The sequence below is a fragment of the Trachypithecus francoisi genome, unplaced genomic scaffold, assembly GCF_009764315.1.
Source record: "Trachypithecus francoisi isolate TF-2019V2 unplaced genomic scaffold, Tfra_2.0 Contig00443, whole genome shotgun sequence".
Lineage (NCBI taxonomy): Eukaryota > Metazoa > Chordata > Mammalia > Primates > Cercopithecidae > Trachypithecus > Trachypithecus francoisi.
Window position 1 is genome coordinate 112,573 of NW_022680649.1, and position 9,874 is coordinate 122,446.

Here is a 9,874-nt window from a genome sequence, read left to right on the forward strand (position 1 = left end):
TTCATTGAGTTCCTTCATTTAATCCTCCCAACCCTCCTCTCCCAAGCTGTCCCAGTTTTGCAGATGAGAAAACAGTGTCCCAGCAAAGCAAAGAAACTGCCCAGAGTCACTCAGCAGCCAGTGGGACAAAGACTCAAATGCTGGCCCAGCTGACTCCAGGACCCAGCTCAGGGCCCAAATCTGAGATTTCTGAACCCCTGAGTTCCAAACAGGCCCAGCAGAAGCTGTCCTGCCCATCTGAGGCCCTTCCTCCACCCGCTTCTGCCGCTGGCCTTTGCTGGGCTCCCTTATCCCCCCAAGCTCATCATTCCTGCCTCAAACTTCACACCTGCAGGGCAGGCTGAGGAACTCAAGATCTGGGGCACCCCTGGGGGCATCTTCCTCAGGCAGGAAATTGATCAAAGGGTTCCCAGGGGTCTGCTCTGAGGGTGGGGGTAGGGAGCAGCCAGTGTGGCTGAGTCAAGGCCTAGGGGACCAAGATCCCGGTGCCCCTCCTGCTTGGCTGCAGGAGGCTCTGTGGCAGGCACAGGGCTACGCATGGAAGGCACAGCAGGACGGCTGTCTGGTCAGGAAGTCTGATCATCTGTCCCCTCCAGGTCTAGATCGGGCTCCTCAAAGGGCCCATAGGACAGATCCTTGTGGAAGTTGATGAAATTGTAGTCATAGTAGAAGTTATCCACAAACACGGGCCCCTGCATGTCCAGCTCTAGGGCCTCCTCCTCAATGCCGTTGCCCATGGTGGCTGGCTTGAGTCATGAGGCAGGTGAATGGCCTGGGGCCAGGTGGCGCAGGATGAAGTCAGCCTCATTGAAGAGCTCATGGCTGGAGGAGCAGCTGTCTTGAGACTTCAGGGCACAGTGTGTCCAGGGGCCACCGACAGTGTGGCAGAGAGCAGGTGACTTCGCTGGCTGGCTGCTGGGCCTCGTTATAGGGGACACCAGTATCACTGGTGCAGAGGACATTTCAGTGCTGAGTGCCCTCCCCACATGTCACTGAGCACTGTAAGGGAAGCCAGGGTGAGGGGCTTAGGCTGGGAGGCAGGCTGCCAGGGGACGCTGGGGCATGGCTGGGTAACCTGTCCACTGCCCTATGTCAGAGTGGCAGAGACCCCAGACAGCCCTCTCTGGTCCTGCCCAGCTCAAGGCTATGGCTGTGGACATGGTTGCTAGGGGCTTCCTGATCCCTGAGGCTTTAGAGTCAGGGGCTGGACTCTGGAATGCCCAGGCTCCCTCCTACCCACGAGGGCTCCAGGAAGGCTGTCTGCCTACCTGTAGCCAAAGACCAAGGGTGGAGCTGGAGGCGGGCCCCCTCCCATCCCACACTCACCTAAGACCAGTTCCCCACAGCCCAGGTGGCTGGACAGGGCACATGGCAGTTTCAATGGGTTTCAGTAGGGGTCCAGGGAAGGTGTTCACAGGCGGGTGGCTCCAGGGCGCTCTGCTCATCCAGCCCCATGCTGGGATGCAGAGCATGGCCCGGCAGGAGAGGCCCCTAGGCCCACAGGAGCTGGAGCACAGCTGCCACTCACCTGCCCATCACCTGGTGAGGGCACATGGGTGGCATCACCGTGGCATCAGCAGGCTCACCAGCAGGGAGGGCCAGGCTGGGCTTCCAGGCCCTCAGGGTTTGGGCAGAGCTGGGGCTGAGGCCAGTGGATGATTCTTCAGAGCTCCAAGCCCAGGTAAGTGTCCTGCCCTCAAAGCCTGGTAACATGGCACAGCCCCTCTGCTCCTGCCACCCTCCCCTCAGGGAAACTTAGTGTGACCTGAGGCCTATTTCCACATCCAGGGGCCCAAAGAGGAGGACCACAGGTGTCCAGGCTGGCCCAGGCTGGGGTGACGGGGACTGGGGGCTGGTGCTTCAGCCTTGGGAAAAGAATGAAAGCCTGGCTCCCTCTGCTCCTCCCCAGGGCCCCTGGGGACCCAGATGTAGGGGCCTGTGGCAGGGGTGGGGAGTTCGTGGCGGAGTGGAGGCGGGCTCACCTGGCAAGGCAGGGCTGCTACTGCACTTCCTCTGGCAGTCATCGGGTTGGCCCAGGGGAGCACAGTTCTCCTCGTCCACGGGCCCTGCTTGCTGTTCCGAGCAGTATCCATTCTGCCTCTGCACACCTAGGGGCCATGGGGCTCAGCCTGGGACTGGCACCCAGGTGCCCACTGCCCAAGACCCAAAGACACCCTTTCTGCTAGATTCTCCCAGCGCCTTACTCCCCATGTCAGGATGAAGGCAGACCTCCACCATCGCCTCCTTGCTGTCCTCACTCACCCTCTCCTATGTAGCCTCCCCTCTGACTGTCCCTGGAGGGGTGGCAGAGTGTGGAGGTTTAGTGGGTTGGGTGCCCAGACCCTCTGCTTCCTAGCTGAGATGCCTGGGCAGCTCATTTGGCCTCTCTGAACCTCAGCATCCTCCTCTGGGAAATGGGAGCAACAATCCTGCCTCCTCCAAGCCCTGGAGAGAGGACTGCGTGTGTTCTTGCATGTGCAGGCTCGGCCTGTGCCCTGCACATCCTAATAGCTCGATCCATGCCATCTGCTGCTAGCATGCAAACCCAGTTATGGCGTCAAGGCCGTCCCACTGTCCATACCCTTCCCAATGGCTCAGAGAATATCTGGAAAAGAAACTGGGCAATAAGGGGCAGCCCCTGTTCTCCACCCCTGCACCAACCTTGGCACTGCTCCTGTCCTTCACACTCGCCGCCACTGCCCATCCTGGGGCCTTTGCATGGCCATGCTCCTCACCTCAGACACTTACTCCCATACTGCCTGTTGAGGCCCAGCCACAGAACCCCCTCTGCAGGTGGCTCTGCCTTCTCGGCTCCACCCCCACCCTGTGGTCCAGAGTGTAAGTTATCCCTCCCCTGAGCTGCCAGTTCCACACCCATCCCCCTCTTTCCTCACCAACAGATTCTGATTTAGTTCAAGGAGCAATGAGACCTGCTGAAAACAGAACCCACTGCCGCTCCCTTGCAACTAGCGGGGTTTGGGACACAGTCCTGGCTGGGCAGAAAAAGGCACAAGTCCCTCGCTGGGAGTCAGCCCTTTCCCCTCTCCTTCTTCCTGCCCAGTACAGGATAAGAGCCCTGGAAGGGAGGACATCATCTGTGACAAGAGGAGTGAGGGGAGGCTGCTGTAGCAAGGATGGTGTGGCTGAGGGCCAATCAGCTCCAGATCCCACCAGCTTGGACTGTGCACCTGGGACTTCCTGCCTGAGACAAAGAATCCTTGTCTGTTCCAGGCACCATGGGGCACTTGCCTCTGCAGACACTCCCAAGTAGTCCACCTGCGAAGCAGCCAATTTGCTGAAAGACAATTCCCCGAATGTCTAGTGCTGCAAATATATGTGTTGGTTTTCACGTTTATCCAATTAAAGACACCTGTGTTAGGCCAGGCGCAGTGGTTCACGCCTGTAATCCCAGCACTATGGGCAGCCGAGGTGGACGAATCACCTGAGGTCAGGAGTTCGAGACCACCCTAGTCAACATGGTGAAACCCCATCTCTACTAATAATGAAAAATTAGCCGGCATGGTTGCACGTGCCTGTAAATCCCAGCTACTCAGGAGGTTGAGGCAGGAGAATCACTGGAACCTGGGAGGTGGAGCCAAGATCGCACCATTGCACTCCAGTCTGGGCGGCAGAGTGAGACTCCATCTCAAGTGAAATAAATAATAAAATAAAATAAAATACAGCTGTATTAGATAACATGGGTTTCCTAGCTTTGGAAGGTATCTGTCCAGTTCTCCATTTTCGTTTTGTCATCATAATGAGCACGTTTTGTCATCACACTGAGCACGCGCCGCGAGCCAGCACCCACCTGCCTCATCCATTTACCCTCCCAGTGGGCCTGTGACATGGGGCAGTTGCCAGCCTCATCTCACAGATGGGGAACTGAGGCTCAGAGAAGCCAACTTCCAAACCCGTGGTGGCCCATTAGTGAGCTAGAAGCTGAAGCCAGCATCCCTGTCCAGAGATGAAGACCCTGCTGGCGGGGCTGTGCCTGCCCCACTTCTCACCTCTGCCGCAGGTGACTGTGCACTTGGTCCAGGGCCCATAGTGCCAGGAGAACTCGGGTGGCAGGACCTCACCATGGCCACCTGCCTCCCTGTGGATGGTGTACTCGTAGCGCACCCTGGGGTTGCTCTCCTGGAACAGCAGCTGGGTGGGCAGGCAGGAGCCTGTGAGCACGAGGTGTCTTCTCCATCCACCCAGTCCTAAAGGAGCCGACCCCAGCCACCTCTGTGAACTGCAGCTACATGATTGGGCCATTTTAAAGATGAGAAAATCGAGGTAGAGGCCACAGCAGGAGGGCCTCGCTCAGAGCCAAGCTGTGTGACTGACCCAGGGCTCACGCCTCCAGGATGAGACCTGCCATGAGGGGTGTTGGGCCTGAGGACTCCGCCTCTGCTCCCCCCACCTGAGCCTTGGGAGGCAGACACCTGGATCCAGACAGGCTCGTTGGTGGGATCCGGGGATGTGAGGTTCTCCCAGTTGCCCCTGCGTGCATATGTGAAGGTGATCCCTGCCACCTCGTAGTCCCCGTTCCACTGGATAGACCAGCCATCACTGAAGAAGTACTTCTCTGGGTCCTCGCTCTGCAGTGCCAGGAAGCTGGCAGCCTCGGCCACCTCCTGGATGTAGATCTCGCATGCGCCGGCTGGGATCAGCCCCACGTCCACATACTCTGTCAGCCAAGGGTTGTGGGTAGGTTGTGCCCAGGGTGAAAAGGTTGCTTATCCCCACCCACTTCCCTCACGTCTCTCCCCACTTGCCTCCACCTGCTGATGCCAAAGATTTCACCATTAGCTTTAAAGTCTGAGCTCCCCAAATTGCTCAGATCTGTCATAGACCACCAAAACCTCACAGAGGTGCCACAAATCCTGACCCCGTGGCCATGCCCCATCACCCCTCACTTGGGGACCTAAGCTGGTCTCATCACAAGGCTGGATCCATCCCTTACACTAAAGGCCGGCTGGCATTCTCTTTCTGAAAAAACCAAAGTGTTGAGGCCTTTCTCCTGGGACACCCTCCTCATCCCCATGCGGCCTGCTTTTATTCATTCCCTTCCGTCACATGCCAGGCACTACTCTCAGCACTTCACATGTGTAAGCTCATGGGTAATGGCCCTATAGCCTAGGTACTATTGTTATCCCCATTTTACAGATGAGCAGAGTGAGGCAGACAGGGATAGTAACGTGCATGAGCGTCCTGCTGGGATATGAGCAGCCTCCAGGGCCAGTGCTTTATCCAACACAGTGCACTGCTCTCCGGGATGAAGTCTAAGCTTCTCAGCCTGACATTCAAGGCCCCATAGCTGGTCCTGCCTTCTCTTCTTGCCTCCAGGGTCTGGTACAAGCTCTTTCCTCCATTTGGAAGGCCCCTTCCATCTCTTCTGAGTTTTATGATTCAGCTCAACTTCCACCTCCTATAGGAAACCTTCCCTGACTTCCCCAGGCCAGGACCTTCTTCCTCGGTGCTCCCATAGCCCTCTGGGCCTCCCTCCACTGCACTGGTCACACCAGAAGCTTCTGCCCCCTGCAGGACTGAGCCCTTCGCCTGCATGTCCCCATCACCTAGCACACAGTCAGTATTTGAGCAATGCGTGCAAAACAGACCGGAGGTGAGGGCACGGAGCTGGGGGTCTCAGAAGCTTCAGGAGGAGACTACCATTCTTTGAAAGGCCCAGGGGCCACACACAAGCCGGGTTGGCCCTGCCTGGGGTCTCTGGGACAGGAGGACTCCCCATGGGGACAGGTCTCTGCATGTGGGCCAGGGGTCCCCTGACTCCTGCAAGAATTCCACCCCAGCAAGGCTTCCCTGCTTAGCCATCTCCAGGCTGGGTGGGGACCACAAGACGAAGGACAGGGGCCCAGGGGAGATGGGGAAGGGGCCACCAGGTGAAGAGCACACCCCTCCCCAATAGCGGTCCCACCCCATACCCAGGCCCTCGGCCTCCTCGAAGGTCCCGCTCACGGTGTGGCAGGTGGAGTCATTGCCGTGACACATGCCACAGAGATCCTCCATAGCACCGGAGTCAATCTCAAAGTCACAGCCCACGTTCTGCAACACACAAGGAGGGGAGGCCCCTGGTGCTGGCGGTCAGCCCTCTGTGGTCCCAGTCCCGGGGGCCAGCCAGGGTCAGGAGGAGAAAGCTGGGAGTGGGGGTCGGGAGGCCTCTCTCTGGCCCTGCCCCACCCCAGCTGTGCCTCTGACTCAGGTGAACTTCTCTACCTCCCTGAGCCTCAGTTTCCTCAGATGTGAGATGGGGAGATCCACCCCTCCCTTAAAGGCATGTCGTGAGCATCACGAGACAAGAGAAGGGAAGAGTTCTGCAAAGGCTGCGGGCAAGCAGGGGATCTGATGCACTCCTGACCAGCACATGCAGGGAAGGCATTGGGGGTTGGCACCTCCCTGCTGGTCCTCCTCGGAGCCCAGGCCTTGATACACCAGTGGCTTAGAGGGCAAGAAGCAGGGACAAGTAGGTGGCTAGGGACATGGGCAAAGAGGAGAGGCCATCGTTGTTATTAAAAATAAGAATAGAAATTGTTACCAAATACTGAGTACTATTCTTCGGGGCTCAGAGCCCTTCATGTCACCTGTGCCACCTCATTTAACCCCTTCTATCAGGGAGCAAACCACTGCCTGGGGTCAGCCAGCCAGCAAGAGGTCAAGTCACTGCCTGGGCTCCAGCTTCCTGTTTGGGGTGGTGCTGGTGCAGGCATCCAAGGAGATGCAGGGAAGTGAGGCCTGACTGGGAGGGGTCCCCAGTGCCAGGAGGTGTGGCAGGGGCTTTGCCTTAGAGATCATAGAGGGTGGGGGCTGGGAAATCCAATGGTAGAGCATGGGGAGGGTGGCCTGAAGAGGACCAGGAGGGACCCAGGAGAGAACCTGGGGCCCGCCAGTGGGGCTGGGGGCAGCCAGTGCTGGGAGAGCCTCTTCTAACCAGGCACACCTTGCAGATGCCGTTGATGCAGAGGTCCCACCTGGCCCGGACCTGGTAGCAGGGGGTGCCATCGACCACAGCGTCCCGCAGCTTCTCGGCAAAGTACTCATTTGAGGGCCGGCAGTGCAGCTCGCAGGGGTTCACTGGGGGCCCAAGTAGAAGAGCCATCAGCAACAGCTGGGGCAGGAGTGTGGAGGCCACCAGGAAGAGGAAGACCCCTCTGTGACACACATCCATAGCAGGCTAGAGGCTCCCAAGCAGCTACAACATGCTGGAGGCTCCGGCTGGGCTGGTAGCTATCTGCAAGGTTGTAGACTGGGGAGCTAGGGGTGAGCAGCAGCCCCAGGGGACAGTGGGAGTGGCCCAGGCTTGGGGTGGAGACTGGGCCTCCTGCTTGCATCATAGGGTAACCTTGGACCCACACACCTCCAGCCCTCTGAGCTTCAGTGTCTCCATGGGAGGCAGCACTCACCGTCATTGACCACGGGCACCCATGTGTGCAGCTGGCCCTCGTAGAGCGTAGCGTCAAAGTGGCTGCACTGGACGTGGGGGAAGGAGGGGCGGCCAGCGGGGCAGGCCTGCAGCTTGCAGAGGTGGAAGTGCTTCCGCTCACCCACACAGTATCTGCCTTTATATTTGGGTCTGTGGGGATGAGCGGGGTGGGCCCCAGGGCCTGGTGAATACTACTGCCTGGCCACAGCCCAGAGCAAGCGGCTTCCTCCTGCACCCACACCCCGAGATCCCTGCCGCCCAGCTTTGTGCACAATACTTCCCTCCCTTGGGCTGCCCACCCTCTGGCCCAGACACACCCTCCCTGTTTGTAAGGACCTGCGGGGAGGTGGCAGCAGGAAGCCTGAGCTCTGCCCCCAACCTGCTGTGTGATCAGGGGCAAATCTTCAGCCACCCTCTGGTCCTCAGTTTCCTCCTGTATAAAGTGAGGTTGGGGCTGCCTCTGCAGAGGGCTGTTGAGAAGCTGGGACAAGCTGCAGGCATGACTGGCACTGGCTGGAGGGACTGCTCCGAGTCTCCAGCCCATGACACCAGCATCCTAACGAACCCCTGAGTCCTCAGCCTCCCTCCTGGTGGCAGTACCCCCAGCCCGGGTCTAAAGGAAGCGCCCAGGGCCCCAGCCAGCTGAGAGGTCTGACCGAGCACAGCTCCTGAAACCCTCTGCATCTAAGCCAGGGTCGCTGGCCCCCACCCAGCTCAGACCTGGAGGTCAAGAGGCAGGAGGGCCACAGGCCAGTATTAGATAAGCACAGGGCCCTGGGTGGGGCTGGCTGTGAACCCCATGCCTGCCCCGGGTGGCCTCCTGAGGTGAAGATTAGCCGGGTAGTACCTCAGGTCTATGGTACCACTGGCCTCTATGTCTCAGCAGATCTTCACACCACCCCGTTTAGATGGGGAAACAGAGGCCCAGAGAGGTGAAGTCACACACCTCAGGCCATCCCTTCAGTGCTGGCCCATCCTCCCAGCTGCCCCCAGTCTCATCTCAGACTCTTGTTGTGTCTCTGAGGCCACCAAGCCCCTCCTGCTGAGTGCCCCCTACAGACAAGCTGCAAGACTGAGGGCTTGGCCTGCAAAAACTGCATTTGCCCTTGACTACAACTTTACTGGATGGGCACTGCTGTTATATAGGTGGGGAAAATGAGGCCCAGAGAAAGGATGAAGATGGGATTTGAACCTGGAGCCATCTAAGGTCTGGAACCCATGCTCTTCCCCACTGCCCTCTCCTGCCTCCTTCCAGCCAGCAGCTGCTTTGCCATGTGGCCTCTGATGAGTCTCTCCAATCTGTGGACCTCAGTGTCCCCCTCTCTGGAAAGAGGTCAGTAGTGGGGACCCTGTCAGCCTCCAGAACACTGCTTGAAAGTGTCTCAAAGTGGCCTGGACACTCGGACTGACCATTATGAGGACATTTCTCAGAGCCAGGGGCTGGGACAGAGCCAAGCTCTTGCAATCGGCTGACTGCTTGGGTCCCTCTGTCCCATTGCCCAGGGCACCCTGGGCCCCACACTCACATAGGCTGCATGCACTGCCGCTCGGCGCTCTGTACGCCCACACCACAGCTCCGGGAGCAGATGGACCAGGCGCTCCAGCCAGATCAGCCACCATCCATGGCCTTGGACCCACAGCCCACAGACATGCACTCCTCATTGAGACACCACTACCGAGACAGAGGGAGGTAGAGCCACCCCACCCCCCAGCCTATCAGTAATCCTCACCCTAGTGAGAACAAGGTGGGTGGGAAGGCTGAGAAAGGCACAGAGGGGAAGGATGGAAGGTGAGAGAGGCCCCTTTACAATCATCACAATCATCTGTGACTCAGACCACAGGGAGGAGCTGAGCAGGGAGTAAAACAGCCTGCATGCTGACTCAGCTGAAGACACCCTGGGGAATCATGGAATCAAGCCCTGGCCCCAATGCCTCCACTTTGCAGATGGGGCCTTGGGCTGCAGAGAGTACAGGGCTCTGCTAGGAGCACAAGCAAGACTGTGAGCCGGGGCTGACCCCAGGGCCTGGTTACACCATATGGCACCCAATGTGGGGCTCTCCCTCGCTGTGTGAAGTTGCACCCTGAGTGCGGAATCAGCAGAGGATTTTGATGAGAGATTCCTGAGGATTGTGGTCAACAAGCTTGGTGGTAAGCTTGAGCACTCACAGTATTCCGGGGACACCATGGGACAGGCCAGTACTAAGTACCTGGCTTATTTAAACTTTATAAAAACCCTCCTGCAGGTCTGGCATCTCATACACCCACCGCCGGGACTGGGGACATCCCTTACCTTATTCTCCCCACACTGGGTGCTGTCCACGGCTGCATCCAGCTTGGAGTGACAGGTGGTCCCCACAGAGCACCAGAGTGTGTGGCAGACATTCTGCAAGGAGGAGGGCATGGGCCATACCCTCACCCCCTCCCAGTGCCACCACCCACCCTGCCCC

General features: G+C 58.6%; 1 pseudogene; it reads right to left on the reverse strand.

The window, feature by feature from the left end:
* LOC117084129 lies at positions 1-9,810 on the reverse strand (annotated as a pseudogene).
* Positions 9,811-9,874: the final 64 nt, after the last annotated feature.